This window comes from Brachyhypopomus gauderio, chromosome 6, assembly GCF_052324685.1.
Source record: "Brachyhypopomus gauderio isolate BG-103 chromosome 6, BGAUD_0.2, whole genome shotgun sequence".
NCBI classification, from domain to species: domain Eukaryota; kingdom Metazoa; phylum Chordata; class Actinopteri; order Gymnotiformes; family Hypopomidae; genus Brachyhypopomus; species Brachyhypopomus gauderio.
This window is the reverse complement of record NC_135216.1, coordinates 34301991-34321918: the sequence shown is the minus strand read 5'-3', so window position 1 is coordinate 34321918 and position 19928 is coordinate 34301991. Positions and strand designations below refer to the sequence as shown.

The window sequence follows — 19928 nt, the reverse complement described above, 5'->3', positions numbered from 1 at the left end:
TGCTCCTGACGGCATTACTTTAATGAATGCTGTAGCACCCAGTGGCAGTGTTCCGTCGTTCCCACGGTGACACAGATCTGCCTCCACCAATAAGCAGCCTGGGTTCACCCGGAGGAGGCCGGTGTAGGTAGGGTCTGAAAGAAAAGTGGTGTTGACTGTAATGGATTTAAGTGGACGAGTGTTCAGGTTGTTCCCACTGGTTAACTGAACCTTTGAGTCTTGATATTTAAGTTTATTGATGCCTGTTAAGATGTACTACAGTTGGACAGACGTTACTTTTAACTTATAACTGTTCACCCGGACTTTTTACCCCTTGCACACACACACACACACACACACACACACACACACACACACACACACACACACTCAATCTGTCCTGCTTTCCATCTCTGTTTAAAAGTTCTTAAACTCTCGTTGGACACAGTTAATAAAAAGTGCAGGCACACAGTTTCTCTAATAAGGTCAGTTAGGCATGAAGGCCTAACCTCACTGGCCGAGGGGGGGGGGGGGGCGTGGCCAGGTTGAAAAAAAATATGATAGACAGTTAGAAAGAGCAGAGCAGAACAGAAGAGGGAGATCTATTTTCAATAATTCATGTTTTTCCTGTTTTATCCCTACCACTCGCACGCTTTATCTGAAAAGAGCATTTTGGTGGGTTTCTTTAGCCCACTCTCATATAGCTCAATCCATCAGTCTGCCTGTGTGTGTGTGTGTGTGTGTGTGTGTGTGTGTGTGTGTGTGTGTGTGTGTGTGTGTGTGCTGTCCTATCGATCGCTGAGCGTTACATGAGTGACACTATAGTCCTGTAGCGCGGCGGAGTGGAGGTAGAGCCCAGCGGTGCGCCTCACAGGTAAATATGAGGCCTGTCAACTCGCTCGCTGTAAACAACCGCAACAAAGAGCAATTGCACTCAGCGGAAAAAACGACGTAGCGCAAGACAGGCCAAATATTGCACCATCTATCAATACCTCCCAGCTGGCGTCTCTTTATCTCGCCCTCTCCGCGTCCGAATCAATTACATCTGCTGACATTACCGACGTGTCCGCAGCTCTGACAGTTAATACGGGTGTGACAACAGTGCCGCACGGTCCGCTTGGTTCGGCGTGTTCGCGTCGAGTTTCGGGGAAGCTGAATTCACGGTGCTCGGGGGGGTCAGACAGGCAATCGAAAAACAGCGAAAAAGAGGAACAAAAGACTTTGATCGCCGCAGCGTGTCGTGAGTTCGTGGCTTTTGTTGGATAAATTCTAAAACACTAGAAAACATTTCAGGTGCAGAAGAATGAGGTCTACAAACAAACGAGACCTGCTCACAGCGCTTTGAGAGTGTGTGTGTGTGTGTGTGTGTGTGTGTGTGTGTGTGTGTGTGTGTGTGTGTGTGTGTGTGTGTGTGTGTGAAAGAGAGAGAGATAGAGAGAGAAAGAAATTGATCCTTATGTGTTCATAGAGCGGAGCAGTACTTGATAGTTTGCGTTAAACTGGGGTCACCGCCTGTATAAGGGTTTATTAAACGCTGCATCAGTTAATTAATGCACAAAGTGATTAAAGTTACCAAAATAATACACTAGACAACGGACAACAATTATTACGAAAGATAATTAGTTTGCCGTTAAACAAACGAAAAAGACTGGAGCACCACCAGTGGTCTAAAGGTTGTATGACAGTGTGCTGTGCTGTATCATTCTGGTCCCATGATGAGAGTGTATAGTGCACAATGACTGAAAGTTTGCAGCTAGCGAGAGAGAGGAAGAGAGAGAGAGATCCTTTCAAAACTAATTGATTTGTGTTTAATGATGGTGAAGTATTAGAATGTTTATCATCTGCTTCAGGAAATTAATTTTCAGTATTGCTGGTCTGATAGGCCAACAGAGAGGTAGATGATTTGACTCCACCCCCCGCCCCGTCTGTCTCTCTCTCTCTGTCTCTCTCTCTGTCGGTTGAGCACTACAACCAGTCTAGATCCTAGTCATCATGAATTCCATAATTCATGGATTCAGTGCAGATCTAGACAGAGGGCTACACTGTTTTCCTGTGTCAATCCACTCTTTCAAGTCACTCCCTGGGGGAATATACAATTCTTTAGGCCTGAAAAGGCGTTCTCCCATTTCGACTGGGGTGAAGTTATTTCTGGGAGGTGGAGGAGAGACACCTCATCTGTTCTGAGCGGGTGAATGAATGGTGCTATCTGGCCCCTCTGTGATTGGACAGCACGCTGTCATAAGTCTGGGGGGGGGGTATCAACACTCTGACTTCTTCATCTCTTTCTGTCTCCCTCCCGGCTCTGTTTCAGCTTGGCGGTCTGAACTGGGTCACATCTGTATGGAGACAAGCTGTCATCCCCCTGAGTGAGGTGTGGAGGAGAGGAGTGGAGCTCATTTACTCTGTGTTCTCTGTGGTGCCGGAGAGATCAGAGCAGACCCACAGAGCATCGGCTGGGCCATAAATCAGGGATCCCACACCAGGGAACTACGCCACGACACACGCCTCCCTCTTCTCCATCTTTCCTTCTGTGTCTCCACTTCCTTTTCACACCATTCTGAACTGTACGCTTGCACTCGTACAGTCGTATCAAGATGCTGTTGTCTCTATAAACAACGTGTGAACCACAGCTGAGGCCTCAGACCCAAGAGACAAACTGGACACATCGTCCTTCCTGGGATCCTGATAATATGAGCAACGTCAGGCGATTGGATTGGTCCAAGCATTCAGTGGGTTGGACCAGAACCAAACCTGCACAATTAGAAATTTTCTTGTGACCCGTTAGCTGTTTAATTAATCCAGTAGTTAATTAATCCATTGCTCCCTCTCTTTTTTGACATTAACACAAATGACTTTGAAGTGGGCAAAGTCGGACTGAACGTGTGTAATTAAAGGGGCAGTTCAGATGAGGGTGTGGTCTGTTACGATGAGGGCGTGGCCTGTTCTGATGAGGGCGTGACCTCGGGACGTGATGTCAGTGTGGGTCTGGATGAACGTGATGTCAGTGTGGGTCTGGATGAACGTGATGTCAGTGTGGGTCTGGATGAACATGATGTCAGTGTGATGTCAGTGTGGGTCTGGATGAACGTGATGTCAGTGTGATGTCAGTGTGGGTCTGGATGAACGTGATGTCAGTGTGATGTCAGTGTGGGTCTGGAAGAACGTGATGTCAGTGTGATGTCAGTGTGGGTCTGGATGAACATGATGTCAGTGTGATGTCAGTGTGGGTCTGGATGAACGTGATGTCAGTGTGGGTCTGGAAGAACGTGATGTCAGTTTGATGTCAGTGTGGGTCTGGATGAACGTGATGTCAGTGTGATGTCAGTGTGGGTCTGGAAGAACGTGATGTCAGTGTGATGTCAGTGTGGGTCTGGATGAACATGATGTCAGTGTGGGTCTGGATGAACATGATGTCAGTGTGATGTCAGTGTGGGTCTGGATGAACGTGATGTCAGTGTGGGTCTGGAAGAACGTGATGTCAGTTTGATGTCAGTGTGGGTCTGGATGAACGTGATGTCAGTGTGGGTCTGGATGAACGTCATGTCAGTGTGAGTCTGGATGAACGTCATGTCAGTGTGAGTCTGGATGAACGTCATGTCAGTGTGAGTCTGGATGAACGTCATGTCAGTTTGATGTCAGTGTGGGTCTGGATGAACGTGATGTCAGTGTGGGTCTGGAAGAACGTGATGTCAGTTTGATGTCAGTGTGGGTCTGGATGAACGTCATGTCAGTGTGAGTCTGGATGAACGTCATGTCAGTTTGATGTCAGTGTGGGTCTGGATGAACGTGATGTCAGTGTGGGTCTGGAAGAACGTGATGTCAGTTTGATGTCAGTGTGGGTCTGGATGAACGTGATGTCAGTGTGGGTCTGGATGAACGTCATGTCAGTGTGAGTCTGGATGAACGTCATGTCAGTGTGAGTCTGGATGAACGTCATGTCAGTGTGGGTCTGAATGAACGTGATGTCAGTGTGATGTCAGTGTGGGTCTGGATGAACGTGATGTCAGTGTGATGTCAGTGTGGGTCTGGATGAACGTGATGTCAGTGTGAGTCTGGATGAACGTGATATCAGTGTGAGTCTGGATGAACGTGATATCAGTGTGATGTCAGTGTGGGTCTGGATGAACATGATGTCAGTGTGATGTCAGTGTGGGTCTGGATGAACGTGATGTCAGTTTGGGTCTGGATGAACGTGATGTCAGTGTGGGTCTGGATGAGTGTGATATCAGTGTGATGTCAGTGTGGGTCTGGATGAACATGATGTCAGTGTGGGTCAGGATGAACATGATGTCAGTGTGATGTCAGTGTGGGTCTGGATGAACGTGATGTCAGTGTGGGTCTGGATGAACGTGATGTCAGTGTGATGTCAGTGTGGGTCTGGATGAACGTGATGTCAGTGTGGGTCTGGATGAACGTGATGTCAGTGTGAGTCTGGATGAACGTGATGTCAGTGTGAGTCTGGATGAACGTGATGTCAGTGTGGGTCTGGATGAACGTCATGTCAGTGTGAGTCTGGATGAACGTCATGTCAGTGTGAGTCTGGATGAACGTCATGTCAGTGTGAGTCTGGATGAACGTGATTGTCAGTGTGGGTCTGAATGAACGTGATGTCAGTGTGATGTCAGTGTGGGTCTGGATGAACGTGATGTCAGTGTGATGTCAGTGTGGGTCTGGATGAACGTGATATCAGTGTGATGTCAGTGTGGGTCTGGATGAACATGATGTCAGTGTGATGTCAGTGTGGGTCTGGATGAACGTGATGTCAGTTTGGGTCTGGATGAACGTGATGTCAGTGTGGGTCTGGATGAGTGTGATATCAGTGTGATGTCAGTGTGGGTCTGGATGAACATGATGTCAGTGTGGGTCAGGATGAACATGATGTCAGTGTGATGTCAGTGTGGGTCTGGATGAACGTGATGTCAGTGTGGGTCTGGATGAACGTGATGTCAGTGTGATGTCAGTGTGGGTCTGGATGAACGTGATGTCAGTGTGGGTCTGGATGAACGTGATGTCAGTGTGAGTCTGGATGAACGTGATGTCAGTGTGAGTCTGGATGAACGTGATGTCAGTGTGGGTCTGGATGAACGTCATGTCAGTGTGAGTCTGGATGAACGTCATGTCAGTGTGAGTCTGGATGAACGTCATGTCAGTGTGAGTCTGGATGAACGTGATTGTCAGTGTGGGTCTGAATGAACGTGATGTCAGTGTGATGTCAGTGTGGGTCTGGATGAACGTGATGTCAGTGTGATGTCAGTGTGGGTCTGGATGAACGTGATATCAGTGTGATGTCAGTGTGGGTCTGGATGAACATGATGTCAGTGTGATGTCAGTGTGGGTCTGGATGAACGTGATGTCAGTTTGGGTCTGGATGAACGTGATGTCAGTGTGGGTCTGGATGAGTGTGATATCAGTGTGATGTCAGTGTGGGTCTGGATGAACATGATGTCAGTGTGGGTCAGGATGAACATGATGTCAGTGTGATGTCAGTGTGGGTCTGGATGAACGTGATGTCAGTGTGGGTCTGGATGAACGTGATGTCAGTGTGATGTCAGTGTGGGTCTGGATGAACGTGATGTCAGTGTGGGTCTGGATGAACGTGATGTCAGTGTGAGTCTGGATGAACGTGATGTCAGTGTGGGTCTGGATGAACGTCATGTCAGTGTGAGTCTGGATGAACGTCATGTCAGTGTGAGTCTGGATGAACGTCATGTCAGTGTGAGTCTGGATGAACGTGATTGTCAGTGTGGGTCTGAATGAACGTGATGTCAGTGTGATGTCAGTGTGGGTCTGGATGAACGTGATGTCAGTGTGATGTCAGTGTGGGTCTGGATGAACGTGATGTCAGTGTGAGTCTGGATGAACGTGATGTCAGTGTGATGTCAGTGTGGGTCTGGATGAACGTGATGTCAGTTTGGGTCTGGATGAATGTGATGTCAGTGTGGGTCTGGATGAGTGTGATATCAGTGTGATGTCAGTGTGGGTCTGGATGAACATGATGTCAGTGTGGGTCTGGATGAACGTGATGTCAGTGTGATGTCAGTGTGGGTCTGGATGAACGTCATGTCAGTGTGAGTCTGGATGAACGTGATGTCAGTGTGAGTCTGGATGAACGTGATGTCAGTGTGATGTCAGTGTCGGTCTGGATGAACGTCATGTCAGTGTGAGTCTGGATGAACGTCATGTCAATGTGATGTCAGTGTGGGTCTGAATGAACGTGATGTCAGTGTGATGTCAGTGTGGGTCTGAATGAACGTGATGTCAGTGTGATGTCAGTGTGGTTCTGAATGAACGTGATGTCAGTGTGATGTCAGTGTGGGTCTGGATGAACGTGATGTCAGTGTGATGTCAGTGTGGGTCTAGATGAACGTGATGTCAGTGTGGGTCTGGATGAACGTGATGTCAGTTTGATGTCAGTGTGGGTCTGGATGAACGTGATGTCAGTGTGATGTCAGTGTGGGTCTGGATGAACGTGATGTCAGTGTGATGTCAGTGTGGGTCTGAATGAACGTGATGTCAGTGTGATGTCAGTGTGGGTCTGAATGAACGTGATGTCAGTTTGATGTCAGTGTGGGTCTGGATGAACGTGATGTCAGTGTGGGTCTGGATGAACGTGATGTCAGTGTGGGTCTGGATGAACGTGATGTCAGTGTGGGTCTGGCACTGCGCTTGGCTCTGCTTTCCACTCTCCACATTCAGCTTTTGGGTCGATGAGTCATTAGAAAACAGGCAGGACCGAGCCAAATATCAGAAGAAACGACATGGGGAGGGACCACGAATGCCCAGCTCCTGATTGGATCCCCCGTTTAGCCAATCCAACAAGATTGGCTGGGAGAGCCAGAGGACTGAAGTGTTTTCTCTGTAAGGATCTCAACCAGAGATATGAGGAAAGGAAAATGACGGGAGACAAACAGAGAAACGCGCAGAAGGAGACAACGGGCGTGAGTGCTTTTGGAAGCATTTATGGAGGCCGTTCTGGGTAGATTAGAGCCAGTATTCTGAACGGGATCACTGCGATCGATAGCAGCATTCAGGCAAACCTCCCTACAGCTGAACCAGTGCTGTTACGGCTGATCAATGGCCTGACCGATCACATTCACCTGAACCGGCTTCAACCAATCAATACTTGCAGGCCCTAATGACACCTAATCACACTTTGAGTGGTCTATGGATGATTACATTAAAGCACTCGTAAAATACCGCCGCATACAGCACAGGTTTGAGGGGAGCAGCTCGCCACAGGAATCTGCCAGACAGAACACTGATCAGGGCGGCGTGGGGAGGAGATGTTTCATCCCCCTCTTTGGTCTCTGGGACGTTCTCTGTGCCCCCCGCTCCTCCAAGGTGAGACTCGAGATCGCCCCCTGTCTTCCAGACATAGACAGGCCCTGTCATAGGGCCTCCTTACAAACCTGATTGGCTCTAGATGCTTCTGCAGGCTGCTAGAGTAAAGGCACAGTTACAGTACTGAGAGAGAGGGAGAGAGAGGGAGAGAGAGAGAGAGAGAGAGAGAGAGAGAGAGAGAGAGAGAGAGAGAGAGAGAGAGAGAGAGAGAGAGAGAGAGAGAGAGAGAGAGAGAGAGAGAGAGAGAGAGAGAGAGAGAGAGAGAGAGATTGAGATTCAGGGAGATACAGAGATTCAGGGAGATTGAAGCCCCTCCCTTTCTCATCTCAGTCTCATGTGACCTACTCACCTGAATGTCCTTCATTTCAGAGCACATAGTCCTATAAGTATAAAAGGTACATTCAGCCACACTGACATGGTGTGTGTGCACGTGTTCGCTTTATCACTTTCAAGGTCATTCACACACAGAGCAAACGCATCTTGTATCTACACACACACACACACACACACTGGCCCTTCTGCTACAGCTTCTACTGACCCTCGGGACTGTCCTAAATGAGGACACACACACACCACACACACACACACACACACACACACACACACATACACACCACCTCCCTTACCTTCTTTTCTCTTGCACACATAATCAGTCAGACATCCACAGATGACCACCGATATACACAGACATCACGTCTCTCTCTCTCTTCTCCACACCTTTGTGTGTGCATCTTCCCTGGTCCAGGACAATCTCCCCAGGTCTCATCTCCTTCCTGTGGTCCTCACATGGCCTGTTGCAGCCCAACCAGGAAGAACAGAGAACAGACACTCCAAAACACTCCAGACACTCCAAAATACCCCCAACCCCAACACACTGTCCTCTCTGGTCTCCTCCGTCTCCAGCTTGGCCCAGAGAACCATGTGACAGGCCAAAATGATCCTCCCTCCCCAATGACACCACCCTGCAGTCTCACAGCCACCATGGAAACCACTCTCTTGTAGCACCAGACCGCCTTGGCCAAGCCCAAGAACATGGAAGCATGTCCCATCACTGGGAGAGTCCAGGAACAGTTCACAGAAACAGGCAACTCACTTGCAGTGCAAACACAGATCAACTGTAATGAGGCTAAAAGGATCTCTCCAGTAGCTCTTTTATAACACTTACACACACACACACACACACACACACACATGCATGTGCACACACTGAGATACAACACATTTTAATCTACCACAAGGGAGGAGAGCTCATCTTTCTCCTTTTATATCGGAGCAAATATAAATGATCCTCTTGGCCATGAAGCTGCAGTTTCTGTGGTGGATGCTGTGGCTCTAATTGTAGTGCATGAATAGCCTGGGTCAGGTTTAGACTGGGTCAGGTTTAGACTGGGTTAAGGTTAGACTGGGTTAAGGTTAGACTGGGTCAGGTTTAGACTGGGTTAGGGTTAGACAGTGTCAGAGTGGGGGGATGTAGGAGACGAAAACCCCCGCGGATTTCTTAAGGGTAGCGGACCCAAGCGCCTTGTCCGTGCACCAAGCAATGTTACAAACACGAGAAAACAAAGATGTCATGCTGGATATTCAGTGCCGACGCAGAGGGAGAACTGAAAGTAATCGCGGAGAAACTTGACGCGTAAAACAGGGGAGAACTGAAAATAATTGCGGAAATAATCGATGCAGAAGACACAGGAGAACGAAAACAGTCGCGGAAAGAATTAAACGCGAAAAGAACAAGTAAAAAACCAAAGAGAAACAAAGGAGCCAGGGGAAGTAACTGGCTGGCTGGCAAACGCGGGGAAGAACAAAAATCACGTTCATCACGTGACATCACGTTCTTCCCAAAAACCAAAACTAAACAGATAGGAAGGATAACAGCGGGAGGAAAACTTGAGAGGCCAGGGAGCGGCGCAAGTGGTAAGTACTCAAAGTGACAGTATAACAAACAAAATAACTCAAACAAGAAAGAGGCAGGGTGGCAAAACACCGTGAACAGACTACTGAGAGAAGGGGCTGGAGGTTGACGACAACTCAGCTGTGAGACACTGTGTCTGTCGTCCTTATAAACCCAGGACAACAGGTGCAGACCATCACCGCTAATTGGCCTGAGGTCTGGCTCTTGGGCTCCTCCTGGTGGCGACTGGAGGACCTGACAGACAGGGTCAGATTTAGACTGGGTCAGGTATAGACTGGATTTTAGGGTTAGACTGGGTCAGGTTTAGACTGGGTTAGGGTTAGACTGGATTTTAGGGTTAGACTGGGTCAGGTTTAGACTGGGTTAGGGTTAGACTGGGTCAGGTTTAGACTGGGTCAGGTTAAGATTGGGGTAGGGTTAGACTGGGTTAGCTTTAAACAGGGTCAGGTTTAGACTGGGTCAGGTTTAGACTAGTGTGTCACTTGTCTTGTGCTGTTGCCAGCCTGCATGTGTGTGTGTGTGTGTACATGTGTGTGCCTATGTGTGTGTTGAGGTATGTGTGTGTCTGTGTGTGTGTTGGGGTGTGTGTGTGGCTATGTGTGTGTTGAGGTATGTGTGTGTCTGTGTGTGTGTTGGGGTGTGGGTGTGGTTATGTGTGTGTTGGGGTGTGGGTGTGGTTATGTGTGTGTTGGGGTGTGTGTGTGTGAGGTATGAAAGCCAATGAGAGGAACTAGAATTACTAGTGAGCATGGCTTGGTTTCAGCATTACCTGCAGAGCTCTCTGGTGCCCCCTGTCACTGGTGCTGGTACTGCAGTACAGCGAATTTTCACCTAAGAGCAGTCCAGATGTAACTGGAGAATCACAGACAGCTATAGAGAGTTTGAGACAAAGAGGGACATATGGAGACAGAGAGACATACAGGGGTCTGTTGGATGTCAAGAAGATAATTTCAATGAAAATCACAGCAGTGAAAATAAGCAAGTGAAAACGTATACATATCAGTACATATATGAACGTACTGATACATGCACTCTTCCCCCCCCCCCCCCCTCCTCTCCTACATCCCCTCCCTTCCTCTCCCCTGTGGTAGTGGCCTGTGTGCTGCCCCCCCCCAGAGAGAGTGATAGTGGCCTGGGTGTCTGGCTGTGTGGTCGATGCTGGATCGATGGTCTCTGCTTGTTAGTGTGTGTGTGTGTGTGTGTGTGTGTGTGTGTGTGTGTGTGTGTGTGTGTGTGTGTGTGAGTTCTGTGTGCATTCATGACACACCAGCCTCATCTACAGCCTGGACTCAGTGTGCCCACCACCTCACTCTCATCCACACTCACTCTCTGTCCCCCTCACTCTCCCTGTCCCACTCACTCACATCCACACTCACTCTCCCTGCCCCTCACTCTCTCTGTCCCACTCTCTCTCACTCTCTGTCCCCCTCACACTCTCTGTCCCACTCTCTCTCACTCTCTGTCCCCCTCACTCTCTCTGTCCCACTCACACTCTCTGTGTCTCTCACTCTCTCTGTCCCGCTCACTCTTTGTCCCGCTCACACTCTCACCTTCCTCCTCCTCCTTCTGCACAGTTCAGTTCCTCTGTCCAGGTTCTCAGTCCCCATGGCCGGGTGTCATGTGAGGGGCTGCAGGGTGTCTGTGTGTCTGGTTGGGCAGTATGTTCACAACCAGCATGGTGGTGCCTGATAAGGCCTACACACCTCCAACCAGCCCTGAGACACAGCTCACACCCGACAAGGACGGAGAGACAGGGACGCAAGGACAGAGACGCAGAGATAGGGACACAGAGACAGGGACACAGGGACAGGGATGCAGAGATAGGGACACAGAGACATGGACGCAGAGATAGGGACACAGAGACAGGGATGCAGGGACAGAGACAGGGACACAGAGACAGGGATGCAGGGACAGGGACACAGAGAAAGCAAGTGCATAAACCCAGATACAAAACTGTAAAGAACTGCTGTTACCCAAACACAGCAATGAATGAATAATAATCCACCATTTGTTATTGTGTGTGTGTGTGTGTGTGTGTGTGTGTGTGTGTGTGTGTGTGTGTGGTGCAGAGTGGCAGGACCAGGGTTAGGACTGAGAACAAAATAACTGCAATGACTGCAAGAAAAATGCAATCTCTCACTCTCTCTCTCTCTCTCTCACACACACACACACACACACACACACACACACATTCATGAATGAATGAATGAGTGAACAACCAAATTGCTTATATTGCAGTTACACTGTACACAGCACTTACTTCTACACATGTATATGTCCACACACACACACACACACACACACACACACACACACACACACACACACACACACACACACACACCATCAGCTTGTACGGTGTTGAATTCAGTCTGGCAGGAGGGGAGGAACTGATCCTAGATCAGCAGTCTGACTACTAATACTGGTTCAGCTTGGTAATTGCTCACTAGAAACTGTAGTGATTCTCTCCCCTCTGACTTGAGACAGAACAACCAGTAATGTCTACAGTGTCTGTGTCGGGGTGAACACCAGTACCACGTCACGCTTGATTTGAAACATGTCTTTTTTTTTTTCTTTTTTCCAAAGTCACACACACACACACACACACACACACACACACACACACACACACACACACACACACACACACCTTCCATTACTGCTTTCATTCATATTCAACTAATAACCAAAGCTAAGAGCTGCAGTATCAGATGTTGTGGGAGTGCCAGGCGGTGAGCTGGCCTCTCCTCTCCCCTCTCATCCCTGGTGAAGGAGGTGGCCTTTTAAACTGTTTAAACTGAAACAGTGTTCACACTGAGTTTCAGATTGAGTCGATTCCCTTAAGAGCCACTCTCTGCCCGCGCTGACCTTTACGAGATTAAATTATGCATATTATTATGTGGATTATTGGGTGATCTCTGCTGAGTGTTTGTACATGTCTGTTAACTCTATTTATAGGGGCATGTAGTGGATGGCACACATAGACTTTGGAGGGATCCATGTAGCACAGTGGCACCAGGTAGATATCCCATAATGCACTGCAGAGGTGATGTCGTAGCAGAAGGAACAGCTCATGCTGGCCCCTCTCTCTCTCTCTCAGCTCTACATGCTTCACCACAGCCGTAACAGGCTACAGAGGTCTTCTCAGATCTTCTCTCAGGTCTTCTAACAGATCCATGGGATCTTCTCAGATCTTCTCTCAGGCTAGAGAGATCTTCTCAGATCTTCTCTCAGGCTAGAGAGATCTTCACAGATCTTCTCTCAGGTCTTCTCTCAGGCTAGAGAGATCTTCTCAGATCTTCTCTCAGGCTAGAGAGATCTTCACAGATCTTCTCTCAGGTCTTCTCTCAGGCTAGAGAGATCTTCTCAGATCTTCTCTCAGGCTAGAGAGATCTTCACAGATCTTCTCTCAGGTCTTTTCTCAGGCTAGAGAGATCTTCTCAGATCTTCTCTCAGGCTAGAGAGATCTTCACAGATCTTCTCTCAGGTCTTTTCTCAGGCTAGAGAGATCTTCTCAGATCTTCTCTCAGGTCTTCTCTCAGGCTAGAGAGATCTTCTCAGATCTTCTCTCAGGTCTTCTCTCTCTCTTTCCTTCTTTCCTATTTCTCTGCAGCCCAAGAAATGAGAGGGGAAGAAGTCATTTTCTCTGATCCGTGCCGCTGCATATTCGCCATTAAACATTAACGAGCCGGCCCGGCGCGGCCCGCATTTCAATTAGCCGCATCATCAGCAGGTCTTTTGGTGGACCAGCGCCGCTCTGTCCAGCTGTAGGAAGACAACACGCTTCAGACACACTTGCCTTTATTTATGATGCAAATGAACAGGAGATGTGTGTACGTGAGGAGCAGCTCTGATCCTATGCAGAAACATAATTGGGAATTATGGAAGTAATTGAAGTGCTACCTGAGATGGAGTGGTGGTTGACTTCAGCTGGAGATCATTTGCACTCTAATGGAGGGGAGCAGGCGCGAGGAGATGAGCACAGGAGAACACAAACAAGGATTAATGAGGACGCCACACATGTGGGCGGGGTCAGCAGGGCCTCGGGTCTCACGCCAGCCAGAAGAGAAACTGCAACCGTGAAGCTCGTGAGACGAGAGGAAGACTGCAATGGATGATGGGAGAGGAAATGAAAAGCTCATGACGTGACACTCCCAGAATTTGTGTCTCCTTTAAACAGCCATGCGATCCACTTTCTGGAGACAGGAGAAGAGGGATAATTAGGGATCTGGCATGTTCAGTGAGACCCCAGAGGGCAGCAAATAATGGAGGCACATCAGCAAGAAATTGTTAGGTGTTTGGATTTAAATGAGGCCAATTGTGCAGGTGTTAATTATTTATCTATTCAATAGTTGATATGCGCATGGTAAAATGGGGGTGTGTCTCCATGCTGGATACAGGGGAGGGAACTGGATTAAGTCCAGGATCAGAGCTGCTCTATGGCATCACCACCACCACAACCACCACCTCCACCATCACCACCATCACCACCACCACCATCACCACCATCACCACCACCACCACCTCCATCACCACCATCACCACCAACACCACTACCACCACCATCACCACCACCACCATCACCACCATCACCACCACCACCACCTCCATCACCACCATCACCACCAACACCACTACCACCACCATCACCACCACCACCATCACTACCACCATCATCACCACCATCTCCATCACCACCATCACCACCACCACCAACACCATCACCATCACCTCTACCACCATCACCACCAACACCACCACCACCACCTCCACCACCACCTCCATCACCACCACCACCAACACCATCACCACCAACACCACCATCACCACCACCACCATCACCACCAACACCATCACCACCAACACCATCATCACCACTACCACCACCATCACCACCAACACCATCATCACCACTACCACCACCACCATCATCACCACCATCACCACCATCACCATCATCACCACCATCATCACCACCATCACCACCACCACCATCACCATCACCACCATCATCACCACCACCACCACCACCACCACCACCACCACCACCATCACCACTATCACCACCACCACCATCACTACCACCATCACCACCACCACCACCACCACCACTACCACCATCATCCTCACCACCACCATCACCACCACCACCATCACCACCACCACTATCACCACCACCACCATCACTACCACCATCACCACCATCACCACCACTACCACCATCATCCTCACCACCATCATCATCACCACCATCACTACCACCACCATCACCACCACCACCACCATCATCACTACCACCACCATCACCACCACCACCACCATCATCACCACCACCACCATCACCACCACCACCATCATCTCCACAACCTCCACCACTTCAACCACCTCCACCATCACAGGCGTCTCACCACCGTCTCACGTTCAGCTGGGTACAGACTGCTGGAGTGTCTGAGCCTACCGAGCTGCGTCAAACACCAACGATAGAAACAAAATAAAACCCAGAGAAATGAGCATTCCAACAATGATGAGGTTGGAGAATTGTGAGGTGGGCCTTCTGGGGAGGCGGGGCAAAGGGGCCACGCCCCACCACCCCACCCCATCTGCTGTCTGGATAGGCAGTAATGGCCTTAGTCAACAATAGTTGGGAGTGGTACTCCAGAAAGGTCTTTGGACAACAGCAACAACTGCAAAGGTCTGTACATACCTAGCACCGCCGGATCCACCAAAACCTCCAGGACCTCTAAACCTCCAGGAACTCCAAACCTCCAGGAACTCCAAACCCCCAGGAACTCCAAACCCCCAGGAACTCCAAACCCCCAGGAACTCCAAACCCCCAGGAACTCCAAACCTCCAGGAACTCCAAACCTCCAGGACCTCTAAACCTCCAGGAACTCCAAACCTCCAGGAACTCCAAACCTCCAGGAACTCCAAACCCCCAGGAACTCCAAACCTCCAGGAACTCCAAACCCCCAGGAACTCCAAACCTCCAGGAACTCCAAACCCCCAGGAACTCCAAACCTCCAGGAACTCCAAACCCCCAGGAACTCCAAACCTCCAGGAACTCCAAACCTCCAGGAACTCCAAACCCCCAGGAACTCCAAACCTCCAGGAACTCCAAACCCCCAGGAACTCCAAACCTCCAGGAACTCCAACCCCCCAGGATCTATAAAGCCTGAGGGATTCGGTTTAAAAACACGCTAATACATGCAGGATGTGAGCCCCTTCAGGACAGCACAGAGGGCTGCCCCACAAGGGAGAGGAGGAAGAGGAGGAAGAGGAGGAAGAGAAGATGCCACACATGCATTCACGGTCTGCTTCATGATGCGAGCGTCTCCAGGGCGATGACAATCAGCTGCTTAGGGACGCCACAGTCACAGCACGACTCATGCAGGAAGGACATATTCAGATTTGCACCAAACAAACCCATTCTAATCCATCTCTCTCTCTCTCTCTCTCTCTCTCTCTCTCTCTCTCTCTCTCTCTCTCTCTCTCTCTCTCTCTCTCTCTCTCTCTCTCTCTTTCTTTCTTTCTCTGTGTTGCTAAGAACACCTGGAGCAATATTACTCTCGCACATTGAGACTGACAGTGGCCCTGTTGTTGTTGCCTTGGTGATTTGCTCACTGTTTTCTGATGGTTTGTTTAGTTATTTTTGATTTTTGTTTACGCAGATGGTCCTCACCACAGAGATACGCAAACAACCGTACCAGAGCACAGGAAATCCACCTACACCTAAAAAGATTAAACAGATGTGTTTCCTGCGGACTGAAAGCATTTAACAAAACCACGTTTTCAGCATTTATAAAATGGTTTGATCTTGTTTCATTACGGCAGTTGGAAATCTAAGCAGAATTAGAGACAGACTCTGTGTGTGTGTGTGTGTGTGTGTGTGTGTGTGTGTGTGTGTGTGTGTGTGTGTGTGTGTGTGTGTGTGTGTGTGTGTGTGTTCTAGAGTCAATGGCAGCCATTAGTACAGCATGAGGTACTTAAAAGCACATATGTTATCCTCAAGTATCTCATTACCACTCCAATCAAAACTCTTACGTCTTCCTCCGTCAAATCCCTCGTTCCAGAACCTTCCGGCAGACATTAATACCTTAACACACGCATGCTCGTGTTAATGCATTCAAGAAATATCTCTTCATGTCTTCAAATGGCAGTGAGGTTACAGATGAATTAATTTACGAGCTTAAATAGCTGAACCATTACAAACATTACGCAAGAAACACAAACACTATAATCTTGGGCGCCGGATGGTTGCTGATCCGAGCTGGCTGAGGAAGTGCCCAGCCTCGAGTAAACAGAGTGTCATCACTGTGTGTCACCGGGGCGACTGACACACAGCCATAGGGGTGCAGGAAGCAGTCCCCCCATCCAGGGGTCCAGGAAGCAGTCCCCCCGTCCAGGGTTCCAGGAAGCAGTCCCCCCGTCCAGGGGTGCAGGAAGCAGTCCCCCCATCTAGGGGTCCAGGAAGCAGTCCCCCCATCTAGGGGTCCAGGAAGCAGTCCCCCCGTCCAGGAGTCCAGGAAGCAGTCCCCCCGTCCAGGAGTCCAGGAAGCAGTCCCCCCGTCCAGGGGTCCAGGAAGCATTCCCCCATGAGTCATGTGACAGTAGCGAGTGTCTTTGCAGAAGCCTGTCAGGTGCAGTGTTGCAAATAACGGTGCCATTTTGTCAGTAATGGGATAATATAATTAATTACTTTTCCTGTCGTTACAACGCCGTTGACGTTACTGGTCATTAAAAGCGGTGCGTTACTATATATTGATATACTAACAGTAATGCGAGCAGACCGCTGCCCAGGCTAGTGAGGAGTAAAAGATCTCGATAGGTCACAGTTCTCGGTGTAACACCTGTTTAACTTAACAAGTCAGTAAGCAACTGGTTAAGGCAGCGTTATGGTAGCCAATCAGAGCCAGTGTTTTTACATGCGTGCCGAAGCACATGACACAAACGGAGAAGAGGCAGAAATGGCGAGTCAGGAGCAAGCCGGAGAAAAATTTGCATTTTCAAGGTGGCGATATAAACATTATTTAAGAAAATACTTGAAGTTCCTGAATGTCTACCAGACTGGGTATTTGATTTATTTAATTAAGAATAGAGGTTTTATTGTTAAGTTTACTTCTGTTGTGAACAAACCAGTTGTCTCAGGTTAAGAGAATTAAATTTAATTTGATAGATGTAAATGCACTTTATATAGTGTAACTGTTTACTTTTGCTTTTTTTTTTTACAGATTTGGGATTTTAAAGGATTTTATCCTGCACTGGTCTGTTGATGTGCAATAAATATCAAAAGTTAAACACCTTTCTGATCTACTCATTTCAACTGACAGCTTTTTCAAAAATTCTTATTCATTGGCATATAACTTTATTTTTTAACTGTAATGCAAATAGTTACTTTCCCAGGTAACGAGTTACTTTTATTATAGAGTAATTCAGTTACTAACTCAGTTACTTTTTTGAACAAGTAGTGAGTAACTATAACTAATTACTATTTTAAAGTAACATTCCCAACACTGGTCAGGTGAAGAGAGGAGGAACTGCATCCTTCTCTGTGGTCACATCTCTCTCTTAAATGAACCATCCAGTGTCCACTCACCTCCTCCCGCCTCGCTGTCTCTCTCTCTACCTTTCTGTACCACTCCATCCCTCTCTCCATCCCTCTCTCTAGCCCTCTTTCACTCTCTCTACTCATCTGTATCCCTCTCTATCCCTCTCTCTGTCTCTCTCTCTCTATCGCTCACTCTGTCTCTCTCTCTATCCCTCTCTGTCTCTCGATCCCTCTCTCTGTCTCTCTCTCTCTATCCCTCTCTCTATCACTCTCCTCATCTCTCCTCCCACCCCTGATTAAAACTGCCTGGAGGATGTGTGTGTGTGTTTAAGAGGAAATACTAACATCACCATCACCCTTCAAAACTCCCTTAAGCCCACTTAATAAAATGATCTGCAAATTTCACAGCCCCTCTGGACAGATGGCAGCTCAAGCCAGTGTGTGTGTGTGTGTGTGTGTGTGTGTGTGTGTGTGTGTGTGTGTGTGTGAGGCCAGGTCTGGGTCCAGGCCAAGTGTAGGTATGAAGACACCTTTTATCACAGCTATAATTAGCGCAAGCAATTAGCCATAGCTGTAAGCTGCACCCCACTCAATTACACACACACACCCACACACACACACACACACACACACACACACACACACACACACACACACACACATATAGCAGCAGTGTCCTCCTCAAGGTGATCTGGACTCAAGGGGCAGGTGCCCAGAACCAGACAGCACTCTTTAAGGACTGGACAATTCCTCTAAGGGTGTTCAACTCTGCAGAAGCCCCTCCTACAGAGCACCTCCCACACAAGCTCCTCCTACACAGACCGTCCCACACAGCCCCTCCCACACAAACTCCTCCCACACAGACCATCTCACACAAGCCCCTCCTACAGAGCACCTCCCACATAAGCCCCTCCTACACAGACCGTCCCACACAAGCTCCTCCCACACAGACCATCTCACACAAGCCCCTCCTACAGAGCACCTCCCACATAAGCCCCTCCTACACAGACTGTCCCACACAAGCCCCTTGCACACAGACCATCTCACACAAGCTCCTCCTACACAGACCTCCTACACAGACCGTTCCACACAGCCCCTCCCACACAAGCCCCTCCCACACAGACCATCTCACAAAAGCCCCTCCCACACAAGCCCTCCCAGACAAACCCCTCTCACACCTGCTTCTCCTGCTGAGGTTGAAGGACTGAAATGACCAAAATGTCCATGTCTGAACAGCCAAAATGAGGCAGATTCAATTTTGTAGGATATTGTAATAATGAAAATGCAGGTTTCCCCAAGTTAAAGAACAAATACAGTGGGGAAAATAAGTATTTAGTCAGTCACCAATTGTGCAAGTTCTTCCACTTAAAAAGATGAGAGAGGCCTGTAGATGACATCATAGGTAGACCTCAACTATGAGAGACAAAATGTGAAAAAAAAAATTGAGAAAATCATTTTGTCTGACTTTTAAAACATTTATTTGCAAATAATGGTGGAAAATAAGTATTTGGTCAATAACAAAAGTTCATCTCAATACTTTGTTGTATATCCTCTGTTGGCAATGACAGAGGTCAAACGTTTTCTGTAAGTCTTCACAAGGTTGGCACACACTGTTGCTGGTATGTTGGCCCATTCCTCCATGCAGATCTCCTCATGTTTCATCTTCATTGCCCTTGCTGATGGAAGGAGGTTTGCACCCAAAATCTCACAATACATGGCCCCATTCATTCTTTCATGTACACGGACCAGTCGTCCTGGTCCCTTTGCAGAGAAACAACCCCAAAGCATGATGTTGCCACCCCCATGCTTCACAGTTGGTATGGTGTTCTTTGGATGCAACTCAGCATTCACTGTCCTCCAAACATGACGAGTTGTGTTTTTACCAAATAGTTCTACTTTGGTTTCATCTGACCATATGACATTCTCCCAATACTCTTCTGGAACATCCAAATGCTCTCTAGCAAACTTCAGACGTGCCTGGCTTAAGCAGGGGGACATGTCTGGCACTGCAAGATCTGAGTCCCTGGCGTCGTAGTGTGTTGCTGATGGTAGCCTTTGTAACGTTGGTCCCAGCTTTCTGCAGGTCATTCACTAGATCCCCCCTTGTGGTTCTGGGATTTTTCCTCACCGTTCTTGTGATCATTTTGACCC

At 48.5% G+C, this 19928-nt stretch overlaps 1 long non-coding RNA gene across 1 annotated transcript; it reads left to right on the top strand.

Moving 5' to 3' along the window:
- Nucleotides 1-1052: 1052 nt before the first annotated feature.
- On the top strand, nt 1053-16001 carry LOC143516339 (uncharacterized). Its single transcript, XR_013131664.1, has 4 exons — nt 1053-1219; nt 2291-2708; nt 12191-12251; nt 15901-16001. It is a non-coding gene; the product is annotated as an uncharacterized LOC143516339 (long non-coding RNA).
- Nucleotides 16002-19928: the final 3927 nt, after the last annotated feature.